The following is a 21,381-nucleotide window of genomic DNA, read 5'->3' as shown; positions in this document are numbered from 1 at the left end:
TTTGGACTTTGTATTCCACAGCATCACAGGGACTCAAAGCATAGATGCTGGTACCTTGCCTCGAAGGCCAAATGACTAATGGGGGAATAAACCTGAATGGACTATGGAGTAACCATTTAATTATCTATATAAATTTTTCATGATTATGTTATATTTATGTAGGATTGTAATGTTACATGTCATAAGTATGAATCACAAGGTAAAGTATATGATTGAACTGTATTGGAATGTTTAGAGTGATAAGATATTGTGATTGTTATATATGATGTTGTTATTACCTGCAAAATGATGCCAGAGGGTAAGTAGGTTTCTATGCAATGATGCATGCTTGTTTAGGAGGAAAACGTGTTTCCCCTCCCAAACAAACATATTTAAGGGGGAGGAATGTAGCATTCACCCTTGTTCTGCAATCAGTTATGTATTATTCATGAGTTATATGCTAATGTGGTTTAAGAAGTGGGGCCGAAAGAGATATTAAAAGGTGGGGCCTAAGAGAGGAGTCGGTTGAGTCAGAGTCTGTGTTAGGAATCAGAGAAAGAAGGAGCGGTCTGAGGAGTGTTTAGTCTGAGTGGAAACTGTGATAATTGCTATATTGAAGCTTGATGAAACTTGAAGATTGTGCCTATGAATTGTTCCAGAAACCTACTGTAATCAATAAACCTGTTCTATTAAAAAATCAGCACTGAATGGACCTTCCTACTTTCTGAGGAAAGTAAGTTGATAAGGAGATCAACTGGTGGCAGTGTGTCAAGAGGTGTTTTGGTTTGCCTTTGTGAGCTCTGTGTTTAGTGAGACAATCAGGGGCCCACGAGGGTAAACGCCACAGTCGCCCTGTTTGATGACCTCCTGAGGGAGGCCAACAGGGGCAAAATGTCGTTGTTGGTCCTTCTCGATATCTCAGCTGCCTTCGATACCGTCGACCATGGTATCCTCCTGGGGAGGCTCTCCGAGCTGGGAATCGATGGTCTGGCATTAGCCTGGCTCCGACTCTTCTTGGAGGACCGCCCCCAGAGAGTACAGCTTGGGGACGGTGTATCGGTCCCGTGGAATCTCAATTGTAGGGTTCAGCAGGGCTTGATTATGCCCCCAATGCTCTTTAATATCTACATGAGGCTGCTAGGTCAGGTCATCAGGGGGTGTGGGGCTTCATGTTATCAGTACACTGATGGCACCCAGCTCTACATCTCCTTTTTTCCAACAATATTGGATGCCGTTCTGTCCCTTCAGCACTGTCTGGAGGCTGTATTGAAATGGATGCAGGTGAATGGTCTGAGATTGAACCCAGACAAGACAGAGGTCCTGAGGGTGAGTGGCCCAGACATTGGTGGTTTGGGAAACTCCCTCACTTTTGGGGTGTGTGTGACTCTCACCACGAAGACTGAGGTTTGCAGCTTGGGGGTACATATTGATCTGGCATGTGACGGAGGTCAGTAACCACTCCTGACCATCACAATGGAACCTTGATATATCAACCAATGGTTGAACAGAAGAGGCGGAACTAACGAAATATAAGAGAAATGGAAGACAGTTAAAGATCAGTTAGGGATGAGTTAGGGATATGAGTTAGAGTTAGGGGCTTCAGTTAGAGATATCAGTTAGAGAGAAGCAGTTTAGGCAGTTAGGACCAGCCTTGTGTTAGAGAAGAGTAATAGATAGAGAATAAGACAAGGAAAGTACAAGTCTTGTATAGTTTATGGTTATGATTAGAAAGAGTTTGAAGTGATAAGAAATGAATAAATACCTTGATTAAAATGATTCTATCTAAGCAAATATAAATGTTACCAAAGCAGTTTATTGAATGAATAAAATAAGACCATCCATGATTCACTTCATATGATTTACTTATAAACACATAAATAAACATTGTTATATTGGATAACTGTGATTTAAGAGTCATTTTTGATAGAGTGAGGAAGAAATCCTCTGGTGGCAGAGAAAAGGGTTGAAAAGTAAATGTCATACCCGAAAGTGAACCTGGGTTGTATAGAAGAACAAACAGGGGAACTAGGGGTGTGTGATATAAAGTGGTGAGCAGCGTTGGGATTCAAATGAAAATCTAGTGAGCCATAATAAAGTGAAATTTATTAGGCTGGCCACGGATGAAAAAGAAATTCAATGAGACAAAATTAAAGAGAAGTTTTCTGAGTCTGGGAAGGAATACCAGAAAGCCAAAAGTAAAAGAAAATCTCTGAGTCTAGGAGACTTGTTTGAATAGTAAATAGTCAAAGGTGAAGGAGTAGGCCCTAAAGCTGAAGGGATAGCTTGGAAGAGACTCCGAATCACTAAGACTTATTAATAAGATAAACAAGTAAAAGACTCTGAAGGGATTTGTAAAGAGTTTACCTCCAGCTGAGAGAAAAAGGACAAAAAAAGGATCTAGCTTTAAGATCCCAAAGCTCTGAGGAAAGGGAGCACTGAAGGGAAATAAAGTGGATGCCTAAGTCCAGATAAATAGCTGAGGTGGAATTGGGAAAGTCTTATTAGAAAAGAAATATTGCTTGAAATATCTGGGTGTCTGTAGACCAAGAGATACAAAGTAACAGACAAAAGGAACAGCGAGGCTTGAAGTCCAAAGATACAACGTAGCAAACTTGAGCTGCCAAAAGAAAGCTATGTAGTTGAAATCTCTCTAACACAAAAAGGTCCTTTTAAATTGAGGCTTGTCTATTGGAATTGGTGAGAAAGCAGCCTACTAATTTAATAAAAATATAAAAGATTAAGTATGCCTTCCAAGAGAGGGAAGCATGCAGTTATGGAACCTAATGAGAATCAGGTATTACCTCAGGAAGGAGAAATTTCAGACCAAGAGGGCCAGGAATATGAGGGCCCAAGGGAACAGGAGGATGCCTCAGGGAGAGAAAATTCCCTAGTGTTTATAAAATGGAAATTTGAAAAAGAACAGGAATTTCAGTTAAGAAGATTACAGCTGGAAATGAGAGAAAAGGCAGAAACCAGAGAAAGGGAGAAGGCAATGGAACAAGAAAAGAGACAGCTGGAGGCCAGAGAAAGGGCTGAAGCCAGATAGATGAAAATGAGGGGGAAAGAGATGCAACATCAACTAGAGATGAAAAAAATAGAAATGGCATCTCTAAACAGTAACAACAGTAACAACAGTAACGGTACAAATGAAGGGATCTCAAAAGTAGACCTTAAGAAATTCCCTCAATTTAAAAAAGGGGATTGCCCTGAATCTTTTCTAATTTCATTTGAGAGGGCCTGCTGGGACTATCACATGACAGGACTGGAATACATGCTGATATTAATGTCTTTAATTAGCAGTGAAATGTCAGAAATATATGCTAATATTCCAGAAGACCAAGCTAGAGATTATGAGATCTTTAAGAAATTAGTTTTCTCAAGATTTGGAATAACCAGTGAAAACCTCAGACACAAATTTAGACAGTTAAGTAAGAAGCCTGAAGAGTCATATTCACAATTTGGGGGCGAATCTGGTTAAATATTTACAAAAATGGATGGAGCAATCTAACGTGTGAACTTTGCAGGATATGCAGGACCTCATAGGATTGAAACAATTTTATTCAGCTTTACCTGTTGAATTAAGATATTTCGTTAGAGACAAACAACCTAAAACAGTACAACAGGTTAGTGAATCTGCAGATTTAATATCAGAGATTAGGAATTCAAAATATTCTGAAGTGAAATTGGACAGAAACTTTGAAGAAAGAAAAACAGAACCTAAAGATTTCCACAAAACCAACAAATATACAGATGGAAGCCATTTTAGAGAGAGACCCTCAGAGCAGTACCAACAGAAGGATAAAAGCTTTGAAGGAAAGGGAGACAGAACCCCTCACAATGAACAAAGAAATTTAAAAACTCATGTTGGTTGTGGGAAACCAGGTCATTATATTTCAAATTGTGAATTTATTAAAAACAAAGAAATGGGACAACAGAAAACAGGGCGAGTTGTACCTAAAAAGATGTACGATATACAAAAGCAGGATGCAGGGTCTGAGACAAACCAGCAGAATGATTCACTTAACTGACGCAGAATACTTCACTTAACTGATGCAGTGAAGCAGGAGCAACTGCCTCCTCTAGCAGAGATAGTCCACTGCTATTACATTAAAACCAACATGGAATTGATGAAGTCATCTGGAGAAAATATTTACATTAATAATATCAAATATCTAGCATTGAGAGACTCTTGTTCTCAGATAACTATATGCCATGCAGGTATTATTCGACAAGAAAATATCATTCCAAATGAGAAAATTTCAGTTAAAGGAATTGGGACAGAAGTTATTAAGCTACCAGCAGCTGAAGTACATATAAAGTATCAAGGATGGGCTGGTAAATTTAAAATAGCTGTTTCAGATCAGATCCATACACCTTGTTTAATTGGTTTAGATTTGATTAATTATATCAAGACTGTTATGATCACCTCACTCTCACAGACAGAAAATATAGAAAATCCTTATTGTAATAGTGAGGTTCCTGAGGATGTTATAAGTGTCAGTCAATCACCTAAACTTGCAGAAGGTGTAGATGTAATAAAGTCTCAGAAAAAGTTTTAAACAGAAACAAGAAAATGATTATATGCTGCAACAATCTTTTAATGCAGTCAAAGAAGAACCAGTAATTCCAGAATTCCCTAAAAGAGTCTTTATAGATAAAAATATCCACAAACAAATGGATAGCCTTTTTAAGTACAGAGAGAAAAGAATGGAAAAGGGATATGAGGGAGATCCTGAGTTAAAGATGAGACCTGAAATAGCAGGAATAAATAAGGAAAACTTAGTGGAAAACTCTAATAATAAGCCCAATAGTGAAGAAAAGAAGAAAAATGATAATTGCAATAAGTATATGGAAAAATTAAATAAGAACTTTAATCAACTGACCCATGAACACTTAGAGAGGTTTACAGTTGATAGAGATGATTGGAATAAGATGAAACATGTTAAGGGTGGTTTCATATATATAAGCTTGCAAGGTAGTCAGAACGCACCTACTACAGCAACTGGAGAAAGTGGGGGAGAAACATTCCCAGCTCCCATAGGACATGGCTTCCAGACCTTTGACCATTTTGGTCACCCTCCTCTGGACACATTCCAGGTTGTCAACATCCTTCTTGAATTGAGGTGCCCAGAACTGGACACAATACTCCAGGTGAGGTCTGACCAAAGAAAAATAGAGTGGTACAGTTCATTTTTTCTGCCTAGGTTTAGGACCTTACATTTTTCCCTGTTGAAATTCATTTTGTTAGTTTTGGCCCAGGACTCTAATCTGTCAAGGTCATTTTGAATCTTTATCCTGTCCTCTGGGAAATTAGCAACCCCTCCCAATTTGGTATCATCTGAAAATTGAATCAGCATGCTCTCTAGTCCTTCATCCAAGTCATTGATAAAGATGTTGAATAGCACAGGGCCCAAAACAGAACACTGAGGCTCACCACTAGCTACCTCTCTCCAGGATGAAGAGAAGCCATTGTTGGGCAAGATGAAGAGGATGAGATGAGGAAGAAGCGCCGCCGGGTGCTGAGGCGGCCGCTGGCCAGGCTAGTGCTGCGGGTGCCGAGAGAGAAAGAGAGCCAGAGAGCCACTTCCCTGGAAAAGGCGGTGGTGGCGGCAGCTGCTGTTGGTGGCGCTGTTGGAGCTGCTCTTCGAGGACGGGCCGGGAACTAGCTCCGCTCTCAGGAATCGCTCGGTGGCTTGGGCGCTCGGGGAAAAGGGCCGGCAGCGCGCCTCGCTCGCCGGCTGTCCCCCAAGACAGGCAGACAGGCGGGCTGGCTGGCAGGCTGCAGTTCTGAATGGAGGGTGCAAGAGGCGCTGTCTTGGGAGAGAGCTGGCGAGCAAGGCGAGGGTTTTTTTGACTCTTGACAGCAGAGGAAGTGTGGGTGCTTTGGGGGGGCTGGCAAGGCGGGGCCCACAAACTATCATCCGGCGGGCCACAAATGGCCCCAGGCCACATGTTTGAGACCTCTGGTCTAAGCCTATACAGTTTACTACAGTAGCATCAGTATTTCAGACATGTCTTCCAACTGAGACAAATGGGCGGATGACTTTCTCTTGTTCTTGTAAAGTTTGCAAGATTGATCTTGTCTTGATTAGACTTTAACTAGACTAGGTATATCTGATTATAGGGCCTTGTCTGCCTTTTAAGCTGGCAAATAAAAACACAAAGAAAGTAGCTATGCAATCCATTAATAGAAACAAGATTCAGGGTTGGTAACTTTACTTAATGAACAGGACGTCACATGTAGATTGCTACCTTCTCACCTTTCTTCTTCACTAAATAAGCGGTCTCCTTTTTGGCAAGTCAGTATGCTTATAGTACCAAAGCCTGGGCATTACCAACTGGTTCAGCATTTTGCTTGATACACTTGCACAGACTAACATTGCTACCGCTTCGGAAACTACAACTGGTTCAGTTTCCAGACTTGCTGCTATTTTCTCACATCCCCACTAATTTTCTACCATCTTAAGTTTTTGACAACTCGAAAGCTCGCCACGTCTCTCGCATTTCAGGGATTTGTTAGTAGCCGTTTCATATAGGTAACCAATACGGCTCGTGAGCCAAGAAAGTGTCTACAGTACTGGGCTTTCCGGGTTTTTTTGCGCCTGCGCGAAGCTCTTACTGTAGTCTAAGCTTCCTTTTTATCGGCGTTTTGGCCGTAAGACAAGCAATGATATGTATGTAGTAAGCAACAACAGTGAGTGACAACGTCTGTTCAGCTCCTTCTCTCGATCTAGGTAGGAAGCGGCACTCTCTCCGCCCTGCCCGCATTCTCAGTTGCCCCAACGGAAGTGGTCTACAACGCAGGTAACGCTTGGTCGCACGTGGAGAGGGGAGGAGAGAGAAGGAACATTCTGGGGCGGAGCCAAACTCTTCTCTTTCCCGACCCCTTTTCTTCCCACCCTCGCCTACAGCAAAGTGAAGCCCAGCCAAGTCGCGAGAGGGTGGATGACGCTTGCTTCACGGCAGCGGATCCGGAAGGGGCGGGCGAATGTGTGTGTGTATGGTGATGGAGGAGGCTCAGGGGCCTGCCACGATGACTAACTGACTGTGAGGACGCGCTATGTGGTAAGTGGAAGGATTGGGTCGCCGCAAATATTCGATCCAGTTCGGGAAGTGTCGTGGGCGAACGGAGAGGTCAAGAGTAGTCGCACATGAAGGGTAGACGGACGCAGCAGGCTTGGGCCCGGTTTGTGGCGTAGCGAGGCCGTGAAAGGGCTAGTGAGACGGGGGGGGTAGTGAGGCGGAGAATGTGGGGGCTGATGGGGCCGGGGTGGTTTCAATCAAATATAAGGAGAATGACTGTGATGGAGGAGGGAGAGAGGTGATAATGCAAGAAGCCGGCGGTTGCTGCTGTCGCCGCTGCTTGTTTCCGGCGTGAACTTCCATTATAGGCCCTTCGGTGCAGGCCAACTCCTAAGGGCGGCGGTGAGGTCAGAGCCAAGAAGTAGTAGTTACTTTGCTTAGTTGCGCGCCCCGCCCAGCTGTGGCTTGCACTTTTGAGCATCCTCATGCGGAAAGGCTTCTGGTTTAATTTTGTGGTCATTGGTTATGTTTTGTTCGTTACCGCGCTCCAAATTACCTGCCTTTGTTTATACAGCGTTTTATTTCGCTTCTGTGCCCCTATCCTCGCTTCTTTTCAGTTACTGCTGTCCAGTGCCACACGTTGACCTCTTTTTCTGGCCACAGTGCCCTTACTTTTTCTTTTGCGATTGGCCTGGCACGTATTTGGTGTCAAGGTAAGGAGATGCTTCGACAGCACCTTATGTGACTGTGGGTCTGCGTGACTCCAGTCTAGCGGTTGGCTTAAAAACAATGTCCCAACAATGAATTTGTGTACTGTAAAGCGTAAGTAAGATACCACTGTGGTGTAGTGGTAAGAGTAAAGGATAAGAACTCAGGAGACTTGGGTTTGAATTGCTACAGCCATGGAATGTTATTGGGGGTGTGGAACTGGTAAAAACTACTTAAATGTCTCACCTCAAAAGCCCTATACTGGTCATTATAAGTCGACTTGATGGCACATAAGGAACCTTAAAAATCTAAATTTCCTCAAAAGGGTAGTGTTTTTCACTTAGTGTTTAATATCTACTCATTCTAATTTGTTTAAGTGATTACGGAGGAGTGGAAGAGCAGTGATTATTCAGCATTGAATAATCAGATTTCAGTGGGTCTGATTTTGTGTCTCCACATTCCAGTAGTCAGCTTGTAAATTGATACCTCACCACTATTTTCTTACTTAGATCCTGTTGTTCACCCTAAATTATTTCAGTATGTTCACTTTAAGTCTGTCTTAAGAGTTCTGTCTATTCAGTGACCCTTCCCTTCTTTTGCCAGTCTCTAGAAAACCTTTGTGGCTGGCTGGATAGTTCAGTAAATTCTCTGTGGAGCCTAAGGTTGGGAGTTCAGTTCCCTACTGTGCCTTCCTGAAGAGCCAGCCTGTGTGGCTTTGGGCAAGCTGCAATATGCTCCCAGAAAAGAATGGTAAACCACTTCTGAGTATTCTCTACCTAGAAAACCCTGCAGAGGGTCGCCATAAATCAGAATTAACTTGACGGCACACAGTTATAATTATTGCATATCCTTTGCTCTATTTTCTCTACCTAGGTTTAAAATACTAACTTTTCAATCAACTTTCTATATGATTGCCCATGTTAGTCTGGGGCTGCAAGAGCAACAAATTGATATGCTATGGCTAACAAACTTATTAAAGCATAGGCTTCTACAAAATATAGTCTGTTTTGTTTCATATAAATTAGTTTTATTTATACAGTAGTTGTATTTTAATTGATTTGTTTTTTTTAAAAAAAGGCCTTCCCTAGATATCTTGCTGTGACAGCTTCTTTCCCTGTCATTTATTACTAAGCTTGCTCCTCAGGAGTTTCTAACACCTTGCTGTGAGTCTCCATGGTACTTTCTACCATTCTGTAATTGCATTCTGATATGGGTGGCTGCTTTCAGTGGGGAAAAGTAAGACTTTGTTAGAGTAATTTGTTAGTTAGAGTAGGCCCATTTGAATCAGTGCAGCTTACAGAGGAATTAACTCACCAAATTCCCATTGAATCACTGGGCCTCCTCTAGTGCAATTTATTACAATAAGCAACAGGAATTAGCCAATATATCGTGATTTTATTTGCTTGAGAGTGCTTGTTGAGAAAAAAAGAGAGAGGCAAAAGTCATGTGTTCTCTGTTAGGCCTCTACATGCTATTCTGATTCTTTTTTGTTTTGTTTTTTTAATTTTTAGCACTCAGTAGAATTTTAATTTAATTCCTTGCGTTCAAAGTCGTAATGCAAAATTAACCAGAGCACATGATAGATGTTCTCTGGTATGAATAAGTCTCATGGAAAATTATCATATGTGCATTAGAGATCCTAAAAGTTATTTCAGTATCTTGGGCCCTATGATTTGAAAAAATAAAGAATTTGGGTTTTTTTCTTTCCATTTCTAGTAGAGACTTTCCATGGGATTTTGAGAAGTGTTTTCCACTGCTGTGAAATTCCATGTGGAGTGAAATGTCTGTGCTTCTCTTACAGTTCATAATGTTTGGATAGAGTTATAGTAAATTAAGCCAGTGGCAAGTTGGACTAGGGTTCGTAAAATCCATGTACAGATCCTTGCTCAACCACAGTGGATATAGTGCGAGGAGTCAGACTAACTTGTTCCCTCTTAACTTAGTTATAATTAGGAGGAGGAGTTCTGTGACATTTCACATTTTCTCTGCAACCTACATTTGAACCTATAAGCAAGTTCAAACATGTTTATGAGTAATCTGGCTTTTATTACCAGATTGCTCATAAACAGGTTCAGATTCACCCATAATGTCAAACATAGGTTGCAGGGAAAAAATGACATGTCATAGAAATCCTCCCCCTAGTTATAATCCTCATAATATCTGGGGACTATATACTTAAAATATTTTAAACTTTATGAGAACCCAAGGTGGCTTACAACAATTCAAATACAGTCTTTAGATTAATAACAATGAGTGAATGCGTACATTGCTAAAGGGATCAATGAATACAATACCAAAAAACATAAGCACCATCAAAGCACATTCAATCAGTAAGGTACAACAATCCATTTTAAAAATTCCACTCAGGCAGCCGGTCACTCAGGGAAAGCTTTCCTGAAGAAAAAGGTTGCCTGCTTGCAGAAGGACAATAAAGATGGGGACAGCCGAGCCTCCTATGGAAGGGAGTTCCAGAGTCTGGGAGCAGCAACGTGAAAGACCTCTCTTGATGATCAGAACGCTTGAGCAGGCTTAGAAAGGGACTTGCAGTGCTTGAGATAGCTTGAGCCCAAACTGTTAGGGTTTCATGGGTTAGAAACCATCACTTTGAATTGTGCGTAGAAACGGATTGGCAGCAACTGGAGCTGCTGTATCGTGTGTGTGGGATGGTTATGTTTTCCCTGTGTCCATGTTCGCTGTCTTACTGCTGCGTTTTGGAGCTCCTGAAGTTTCCTGACACTTTTCATAGACAGCTCTGTGTAGAGTGCGCTGCAGTACTCTAGCCAGGATGTAACCATAGCATGTTTCACTGTGAGCAAATCTGACTTCTCCAGGAATGGATGGAGCTAGTGCACTTGTTTTAACTATGCAAATATAATCCTGCCCACAGCCAAAACATGGGCATCCAGGCTCAGCAGGGTGGATTAAAATCAATGTTTTTTAAAAAGTTGGATTTTAAAAATTTGAATTGGATTTATATTAATGAAATGTTTTTGGAGGAAAACTCTATCTAAATATAGTTTTCTTTTAAAGATACATTATAGTTCAAAGATTTTTCAGCATGAAACAGACCTTAGTTATGTAGCATGAGCTGTATGTTCATGTAATATTTACATTTTTGGGAAACTAATTCAATTAATCCAAGTTATCCAAACAGAGATCATGCACTTTTTCAAGTAAAAATGGTATAAAAGAAACAAAATTCAGGAAAAGACCTTAAACAGGGAAGAATGGAAGAAACCAGCTACAGCAATCTCCCCCCCCTTAAAATACTGAAGTTTACTTAATTCCATCTCATACAGACAGAAGGGTTGCCATCATGTCTAGGGCTGTCATTATGTGGATACAGACATCTTAAACATGGATAGATAAACTGATACATACATACGTACTGTGTGTGCATGTATACACACATACAGTCATGCCTCACTTTACGATTGCCCCGCATTACGATGAAACCGCATTACGATGATCGTTTTGCGATCGGATTCTTTGCAAAACAATGATTTTAAAACAGCTGATCGCCGGTTTTAAAACGGCCGCCGGGTAAACAAAATGGCTCCCCACTGTTTTCTGGGACGGATTCCTCGCAAGATAGGCAGCGAAAACGGCTGCCCTATGGAGGATCTTCGCTGGACGTTGAGTTTTGACCCCATTGGAACGCATTGAAGGGGTTTCAATGCGTTTCAATGGGTTTTTTTCCGCTTTACGATGTTTTCGCTTAACGGCGATTTTCCTGGAACGGATTATTGCCATTGAGCGAGGCACCACTGTATATGTATATTAAAGATTAGACAGTATGCATACAAAGCAAGAAAAAAAACCCATAAGAATTGTACATATCTTGCAACTTCTCAATAAACATAACTAAATTAGAGCTATATTTCATTCAGATGGCTGGTTACAATGCCCCATCACCCTCACCCTTCCAAAAAATCTCTTGTAATTCCCCCCCCCCCCCCGAAAAAACACCGTTCCTCAGGGCAGCCTGAAATCAAAACACAGTATTAACATCCTGGCAGTAGTTGCCTTTGTTGCAGATGGCAGACTCAGCACTATTAAGTTCAGTGTTAGAGCTCATACAGTAATTTTTGTGCACTGGCAGATTTGTCTAAAACTCTAGCAAGTCAGTTTGAAACTCAAGAACAGTGTAGTCTGGACACTGGGGAGCAAAGATGATGAATCTCTAGAATGAGTACTAGTAGAAATAACTGATTTTAAAAAGTGCCCTTTTGTTGGTCCTTAGAAAGAGAGGAGGGACTCTAATTAGAATCAATGTTTTTTTCACATTATTTGCGAAAATACAGGGATGGAAACAGTTCTGAATTTCAGTCACCCAATCTGACATGAATAAAAAGAAACAATTCTGAGCCAACAACTAGTTTTTCTTCTTCACATAATCAGCATTTCTGGTATTAATAGAACCTAGCACAAAGAGCAGAAGTGATGGGGAATCCCTAGTGCTTTCCATATATACACAACCATCTGTCACAGAGCAGTGGCTGCTGGACACTGTAGGAGAAAGATATTGTGTAGAATTCATAACAAATTTGTTGTTTAGTTATTAAGTCGTGTCCAACTCCTTGTGATCCCATGGACCAGAGCACGCCAGGCCCTCCTGTCTTCCACTGCCTCCCAGAGTTTGGTCAAATTCATGTTGGTAGCTTCAATGTCACTGTCCATCTATCTCGTCCTCTGTCGTCCCCTTCTCCTCTTGCCCTCACGCTTTCCCAACATCAGGGTCTTTTCCAGGGAGTGTTCTATTTTCATGAGATGGCCAAAGTATTGGAGCCTCAGCTTCGAGATCTCTCCTTCCAGTGAGCACTCAAGGTTGATTTCCTTCAGAATTGATAGGTTTGTTCTCCTTGCAGTCCAGGGGACTCTGAAGAGTCTCCTCCAGCACCACAATTCAAAAGCATCAATTCTTCGTCAGTCAGCCTTCTTTATGATCCAGCTCTCACTTCCATACATGGTTACTAGAAAAACCATAGCTTTGACTATGTGGACCTTTGTTGACAAGGTGATGTCTCTGCTTTTAAAAATGCTGTTGAGGTTTGTCTTCGCTTTCCTCCCAAGAAGCAGGCATTTTTTAATTTTGTGGCTGTTGTCACCATCTGCAGTGATCATGGAGCCCAAGAAAGTAAAATCTGTCACTGCCTTCATATCTTCCCCTTCTATTTGCCAGGAGGTGACGGGGCCAGTGGCCATGATCTTAGTTTTTTATAATGTTGAGCTTCAGACCATTTTTGGCGCTCTCCTCTTTCACCCTCATTATGAGGTTCTTTAATTCCTCCTCACTTTCTGCCATCAGAGTGGTATCATCTGCATATCTGAGGTTGTTGATATTTCTTTCGGCAATCTTAATTCCGGTTTGGGATTCATCCAGCCTTTCACATGATGTATTCTGCATATAAATTAAATAAGCTGGGGGACAATATGCAGCCTTGTCATACTTCTTTTCTCAGTTTTGAACCAATCAGTTGTTCCATATGCAGTTCTAACTGTTGCTTCCGGTCCCACATACAGATTTCTCAGGATATAGATAGGTCAGGTTCATAACAATACAGTGGACCCTTGACTTACAGACGGCTTGACTTACAGACTTTTTGAGTTACAGACTTTTCTGGCCGCAAAATTTAGGTTTGACTTGCAGACTGAGATTTGACTTACAGACCAGAAAAAAAACCCAAAATGGAACAAAAACGGCCTGTTACGGGATTAATCGGTTTTCAATGCACTGTAGGTCAATGGAGACTTGACTTACAGACTTTTTGACTTGAGAACCGCCTTCCAATATGGATTAAGTTCTCAAGTCAAGACCCCACTGTACCTCAGAGTTATTTTATACCTTCTCCAACATCCAGCAAAACGTTTGATAAATACATCTTACTAATACAAGCTCTGCATTACCTGTTGGGTTTTAATTAATGCATAGAGTCAGTATCATCACACATGTATCCAGGGTGCCACTCAGTAGTCTTCATTGTCGGAAAACAATGCATAGACCCCCCCAACCAAGAAGCAGCATGGCAGCAGTTAAAAATTTTTTAAAATCAGGTTTGAACTTGGGCATCCAAATCCCAGAGGCAGGCATGGCCACAAGAGAACAGCAACCATTTCTGTGCAGAATTCCACACACACAAAGCATAACCCCCCCCCAACCAAGAAGCAGCATGCAGGAAAAAAAATTAAAATCAGATTTGAACTTGGGCATCCAAATCCCAGAGGCAGGCATGGCCACAAAACAGCAACAATTTCCTTGCAGAATTCCACATACACAAAGCATAACCCCCCCCCCCCAACCAAGAAGCAGCATGCAGGAAAAAAAAATTAAAATCAGATTTGAACTTGGGCATCCAAATCCCAGAGGCAGGCATGGCCACAAGAGAACAGCAACCATTTCCTTGCAGAATTCCACACATACAAAGCATACCCCCCCCCCAACCAAGAAGCAGCATGCAGGAAAAAAAATTAAAATCAGGTTTGAACTTGGGCATCCAAATCCCAGAGGCAGGCATGGCCACAAGAGAACAGCAACCATTTCTGTGCAGAATTCCACACACACAAAGCATAACCCCCCCAACCAAGAAGCAGCATGCAGGAAAAAAAAATTAAAATCAGATTTGAACTTGGGCATCCAAATCCCAGAGGCAGGCATGGCCACAAGAGAACAGCAACCATTTCCTTGCAGAATTCCACACACACAAAGCATAACCCCCCCCAACCAAGAAGCAGCATGCAGGAAAAAAAAATTAAAATCAGGTTTGAACTTGGGCATTCAAATCCCACACAAATCCACAGAAACCCCCAGCCAAAAAACCCCCTGCAATTTCCCCAATGAAAAAAAACCCCATAACCAAAGCCAGACAGACCCAAATTCCCCCTTGCAAAAATCATCAGAGTTTTGCAATACAGTACAGTACAGATACACTGTAAAACCCACCACCCACCCAGGAGAAGAAATGCAAGCTTACCCTTGAAAGTTCTCCAGCACAGAAAGCACCCACAAGACAGAGCAAAGAGGCAGAGCCAACCTTTGAACTGCATGTGGGAAAGTAAACCCAGGCTGCATGGGGAAGGTTTTTTTATCCCTTCCCTGCACAGGCGCAATGCATGCTGGGTACAGGCAGTTAGAAGAACAAATTAGCATTGCCAAACAGCCACCTTTCCCGCTCTTTTTTGAAAACATCGTTAAGTGAAACAGGGGACCCAAAATGCAATCGTTCTGGGAAACATGGTCCCAAAATCGTTGTGCGAAAATTCCCCATAGGAAACATCATTGTGTGAGGCGGCAAATTTTTCAGAAAAAGCTATCGTGTGAATTTATCGTTGTGTGAGGCACTCGTTGTGCGAGGCACCACTGTATTCTGTTTTAGTTATGAGCCCCCTTTTCATTTTTTATCCTTTTTGTCCCTTAGCTTGCCAGAGAGCTCTGTGTGCATCTACACCAGTCTTGTCAGATGTCTCTTGTTTTCCTTTCTCTGTGGTATTATTTTGGTTTGGACCTTTATTATCTCACCTTTCAGGGTTTCATAAGCATCCCAAACTGTTTTTCCTTTTAAGATTTCCATCCATGGAATCTTTCCTAGTAGTACATCTCTTAGTTTGTTAAAGTCAGCTCTCTTAAAATCTAGAACATTAGTCTGACTTGGTATAGTTACCCTTGCCTACATGATGGTGAATTCTAATATGACATGGTCGCTTTCTCCCAGCATTCCTACAATTTCCACTTCCTCATCTATTTCCTCCCTATTAGTAAGTACATTGGGGTCTCGACTTATGAACTTAATCCGTATTGGAAAGCGGTTCACAGGTCGAGACTGCATTTCCCATAGGAATGCATTGAAAACCATTTAATCCGTATCTGCTCTTTTCCATCCATAGAAACTAATGGGAAGCTGCTATTCTGCCTTCTGCCACTAGAGGGGGATATTTTTCTTTTTTTCTTAGGTCAAGAAAAGTTCAGGAAAGGAGGGGGGAGGCAGGGAACAGTTTTAAAAGCACTTTTGAAATCTTTTTTTCCAACGAAGCCAATATTAAAACATGTTTTAAAGCATGTTGTGCTGATTTTTTCAGCACAAAGACACACAGGCAGGAGTCTGGAACTCACACCTTGACCCAGGCTTTGCAAGCCAGCTTTCTGACCCACAGAATTCTTCAGCTCAAAGACACACAGGCAGGATTTTGGAACTCACACCTTGGGCCAGGCTTTGCAAGCCAGAATGCCTGACCCACACAATTCTTCAGCACAAAGACACAGACAGGCAGGAGTGTGGAACTCACACCTTGGGCCAGGCTTTGCAAGCCAGAATGCCTCACCCACACAATTCTTCAGCAAAAACACAGACAGGCAGGAGTCTGGAACTCACACCTTGGGCCAGACTTTGCAAGCCAGAATTCTGACCCACACAATTCAGCACAAAGACACAGACAGGTAGGAGTGTGGAACTCACACCTTGGGCCAGACTTTGTAAGCCAGAATTCTGACCCACACAATTCTTCAGCACAAAGACACAGACAGGCAGGATTTTGGACCTCACACCTTGGGCCGGACTTTCCAAGCCTGAATGCTTGACCCACACAATTGTTCAGCAAAAACACAGACAGGCAGGATTTTGGAACTCACACCTTGGGCCAGGCTTTGCAAGCCTGAATGCCTGACCCAGAGAATTCTTCAGCACAAAGACACACAGGCAGGAGTATGGAAATCACACCTTGGAGTGTGGAACTCACACCTTGGCCTGGGCTTTCCAAGCCAGAATGCCTGACCCAGAGAATTCTTTAGCACAAAGACACACAGGCAGGAGTGTGGAACTCACACCTTGGAGTGTGGAACTCACACCTTGGGCCAGGCTTTGCAAGCCTGAATGCCTGACCCAGAGAATTCTTCAGCACAAAGACACCCAGGCAGGATTTTGGAACTCACACCTTGGGCCAGGCTTTGCAAGCCAGAATGCCTGACCCAGAGAATTCTTCAGCACAAAGACACCCAGGCAGGAGTCTGGAACTCACACCTTGGGCCAGGCTTTGCAAGCCAGAATTCTGACCCACAGATTTTTTCAGCATAGACACACAGCTCTTTTCCAACCAAACTAAACCAAACCAACCCAAAGGGAGGGAGGGAGGGAACAATGAGGAAAAGAGGAAAGAAAGAAAGAAAAGGTCATCACTGGGGCACACAAACTCCTCAGAGAGAGAGAGAGAGAGAGAAGGGGGGAATTTGGAGGCTAAAACAATTTCAATCAACACATTTTAACAACATTTTTAAAACCAGCAACTTTTAAACAAATCAGGAACAAAGCAACTTTTAACCAAACAAACCAACCCAGCCACCCACCAACTTTCGTTGTCTTCTTTCTGGAGGACATCACTGTGAGGTCCCCTCCTCTGGGTCATCTTCTGCAAGGGGTTCCTTTCGCTGTCTTTTTCCTGCAGGCTCAATTCTAGTGAAAAATCGGTCCAATGTGCTCTGTTTTTTCCTGTGGTGAAGGATCTTTCTGAAATGGCTGACCACATTGTCGTTCACCATGTATGTCTATAAGTCTTCCTGTGACAGTCCTGTTTGGGTGGTGCCTCTCGAAGAATTCCTGGCACTTGGTCCACATCTGGCAGATGGATTTGATCTCCTCACTGCTTACCTGCACTTCCTCTTCCTCAGTGGAATGCAACTCCACAAGAGCCTTGTGCTGCTCGGCTTGCAGTTCTGCCAGTTCTTCTGTTGTCAGCTCCTCTTCATGGTCTTCCACAAGCTCCTCTACGTCGTCCTCGTCAACTTCCAGACCCATGCCTTCACCCATGGTGACGATGTCCCTTACCAGCTGTGAATCAGTCCCCTCCGTGGCACTGTCTGCGACACATTCTGGCCAGAGTTTCTTCCAGGCAGAGTTCAAGGTCCTGGCTGTGACATCCTGCCAGGCCTTGTCGATGAGTCTGACGCTGTGGAGGACATTGAAATGTATCTTCCAGAACTCTTTCAGAGTCAGGGACGTCTCCTCGATGATGTTGAAGCACTTGCTGGTCCATGGGCTGCAGAAGAGGTGTTGTGTTGGGGGGGGGAGGAATTTGACCTTGATAAAATCCTCGTTGATGTCCTCCACCAAGGATGGGGGGTGTGCCGGGGCGTTGTCCATCAGCAGAAGGCAGCTCTCGGGAAGCTGGTGGTCTGAAAGATATCTTCTGACAGTTGGTGCAAACTCCTCATAGACCCACTCCGGAAACAGCTGCCTTGTCATCCAAGCTCTTGCATTTGCCCTCCACATGACAGGCAGTGTGGCCTTTTTGACTTTCTCTTGCTGGAATGGTCGAGGAGTCTGGGAGTGGTAGATCAGCAGAGGCTTGATCTTCAGATCGCCGGTGGCATTGGCACAGAACAAAAGAGTCAGCCTGTCCTTCATTGGTTTGTGGCCCGGCAGTTTCTCTTCCTCCTGGGTGATGTAGGTTCTCCTGGGCATCTGCTTCCAGAACAACCCTGTCTCATCACAATTGAAGACTTGTTGGGGGAGATAGTCTTCTTCCTTGAGGAATTCAGCAAACTCCACCTTGAAGGCTTCTGCAGCTGCATGGCCAGAACTTGCAGCCTCCCCATGTCTTGTCACGCAATGGATGCCACTTCTCTTCTGGAATTTTTGAAACCGCCCCTTGCTGGCTTTGAATTCTTCTTGCGCTGCACTTCCGGAGGGGTTTCTTTCCAACAAGTCGCTATGCAGCTTCTTTGCTTTTTCGCAGATCATGGCTTCACTGATGGTATCCCCTTTCAGTTGCTTCTCATTGATCCACATCAGCAAAAGTTTCTCCACTTCTTCCATCAGGGGTGGCCTGTTCTTTGTTATGATGGAGACTCCTTTTGCCACATCAATGTTTTTCAGGACATCTTTCCTTTTCAGGATGGTTCCAATCATTGACTTTGCCATTTTGAACTCAGTGGCCAGGTCACTCAAACGCACACCTTCATCATGCTTTCTGATGATTTCTTTCTTGGTCTCAATGGAGATGAGCCTATTTATTTATTTATTTATTTATTTATTTATTTATTTATTTATTTATTTATTTATTTATTTATTTATTTATTTATTTATTTATTTATTTATCCCGCCTATCTAGTCGATTAAGACCACTCTAGGCGGCTTACAACAAAAATACAACAATGTAATTAAAAACAATTTTATATAAGGGGAAAACTATCGACAAGATGGGACAGACACTAGGAAGAGGAAAGAGAGGGGAGATCAGGAATTGGCTGAGGGGAAGCCTGCTGAAACATCAATGTTTTTAGTTGATTTTTGAAAATACCCAGTGAGGGAGCCGCGCAAATATCAGGGGGTAGGTTATCCAGAGGCGAGGAGCCACCGCCGAGAAGGCCCGGTTTCTTGTCTTTTCTTTCCGGGCCTCCCTCGGCATTAGGCTCCTCAGCCTCACCTTCTGGCTCGCGCGAGTGACACGGGTAGATCTTGATGGGAGTGGACGTTCCGCCAAGTATCGAGGCCCTAAGCCGTTTAGGGCTTTATACGTAAGCATCAACACTTTGAAGTCGATGCGGAATCGGATGGGCAGCCAATGCAATGCGGACAGAGTGGGTGAAATGTGTTGGTATTTTTTCACACCACTAAGAAGTCTGGCCACGGCATTCTGCACCACCTGAAGTTTCCGCAGCAGCCTCAAAAGCAGCCCCACGTAGAGCGCATTACAGTGGTCTAATCTTGAGATTACGAGCGCATGCACCAAGGTAGTGAGGGCCCCAACATTGAGATAGGGCTGCAGCTGGGCTATCCGCCTAAGATGGTAGAAGGCAGTTCGGACCACCAACGCCACCTGGGATTCCATCGTGAGCGCCAGGTCCAGATGGATCCCCAAGCTGCGGACCCCATCCTTGGCAGGGAGGTTCACCCCCCCCAGAAGGAGAGGGTGTTTCCCAAACCCCCCACTGTGGGGGCGCCCACCCTTAGTACCTCCGTCTTGTCCGGGTTCAACCTCAGCCTGTTCTCCTGCATTCATTGCAGTACGGTCCCCAGGCAGCGCTGAAGGGACAGAATGGCATCTCCTGCGGTAGGTAGACAGGAGATGTAGAGCTGAGTATCATCAGCGTACTGATGACACCGGGCTCCACACCCCCTGATGACCTCACCCAGCGGCCTCATATAGATGTTGAACAGCATTGGGGAGATAATCGATCCCTGTGGAACCCCACAATTGAGACTCCACGGGGCCGAGACGCTCTCCCCAAGCTGTACTCTCTGGGGACGGTCCTCCAAGAAGGAACGGAGCCAGGCCAGTGCAAGGCCCCCGATTCCCAACTCAGAGAGCCTCCCCAGGAGGATACCGTGGTCAATGGTATCAAAGGCCGTTGAGATGTCGAGGAGGACCAGCAGGGACACTTTTCCCCTGTCGGCCTCCTGTACCATGGTGCAGCTTGAAGCCCGACTGAAATGGATCCAGGGCATCTGTTTCGTCCAGGTGCGCCTGAAGCTGGTCGGCCACCACCTTCTCAACCATCTTGCTTAGGAAAGAAACATTGGCGACGGGCCTGTAGTTGCGAATTTCGTCCGCCGCCAAACTTGGTTTCTTCCTAATGGGCCTAATGAGTGTCTCCTTGAGGGCAGATGGGAATCTGCTCTCAAGGAAAGACCCATTAATTATTACAGTGGCCCATTCCATTGTTGTAGGCCTGGCTGCTTTGATTAGCCAGGCCGGGCAAGGGTCAAGGGAGGAGGTAGTGGCACGACAGCGATCAAGCGCCCTGGCCACAGTGTCAGGCATGACAGGCTGAAAGGAATCAAAAATTACCGGGCAAGACGGAGCGCTGGACATCTCAGCTCGACTCACTGTGTTCAAAGCAGGAGACAAGTCCCGGCGGATGGCCTCCACTTTAGATTTTTAAAATGCTGCAAATTGGTCCGGTGAAAAACTAGGGGGAGGCCTATCACCCGGACCAATTCCGGATAGGTTGCGCACTATACGGAATAGCTCCGCCTGCTGGTTGGACGCTTCGCTTATCCGGTTAGTGAAATATGCTCGACTGGCAGCCTTTACCTTAGCCAGGTAAAGGTTAGTGGCGACCTTAACAGCTATCCAATTGTAATCCGTCGGGTCCTTTCTCCATTTGTGCTCTAGCTGTCTCCTAATCCCTTTCAATGCCCTGAGGTCCTGGTTAAACCAGGGCGCCAGGCGGGGTCTGCGTTGGAGACGGCGTTTAGGTGCGATCATGTGTACAGCCCTAGCTGCCGCGGCGAACCAGCTGTCGGTCAGAGCCTCAACAGGAGTGCCAGCCAGGTCAGCTGTAACACCTCTCATGGCATCCTGGAATCCAATCGGATCCAGTAGCCTTCGAGGGCGGACCAGAACAATAGGTCCCTGCTCCCTGCGAGGGGGGAGGGCCATGTTGAGGTTACATTTTATTAGCTGGTGATCCAACCATGACAGAGGGACCGACTCAAGGTCAGTCACCATCAGACCACTCTCGCTCCAACTGGAGGAAAAGACCAGGTCAAGTGTGTGGCCGCCCACATGGGTGGGGCCGATGACATGTTGGGACATGTTCAAGAAGGCCATGGTCTCCAAGAACTCAAGAGTTGGTCCAGAAATCTCTGCCCCCGCATGCACGTTGAAATCCCCCAAAACCAACAGCTTCGGGGAACCCAGCAGTGCCGCAGAGACAAAGTCCACCAGCTCCGGTAGGGA

At 44.1% G+C, this 21,381-nt stretch overlaps 1 protein-coding gene across 5 annotated transcripts in view; it reads left to right on the top strand.

Annotated features, from left to right (window-relative positions):
- Window positions 1–6,588: 6,588 nt before the first annotated feature.
- CUL1 (cullin 1) overlaps window positions 6,589–21,381 on the top strand; it is a 149,855-nt gene continuing 135,062 nt past the window's right edge. The window contains exons 1-2 of one of the 5 annotated variants that reach the window (XM_078377405.1): window positions 6,589–6,783; window positions 6,891–7,044. The gene's annotated coding sequence lies outside the window, so the exon portion shown is untranslated. Of the gene's footprint in view, window positions 6,784–6,805; window positions 7,045–7,619; window positions 7,716–21,381 lie in introns of those variants that run through there. The other 4 variants (XM_078377407.1, XM_020811130.3, XM_078377406.1 and 1 more) reach the window with 4 other exon arrangements.

This window comes from Pogona vitticeps, chromosome 6 (genome assembly GCF_051106095.1).
Source record: "Pogona vitticeps strain Pit_001003342236 chromosome 6, PviZW2.1, whole genome shotgun sequence".
In the NCBI taxonomy this organism is placed as follows: Eukaryota; Metazoa; Chordata; class Lepidosauria; order Squamata; family Agamidae; genus Pogona; species Pogona vitticeps.
The sequence above is the reverse complement of the archived record's forward strand: the minus strand, read 5'-3'. Positions and strand labels throughout refer to the sequence as shown.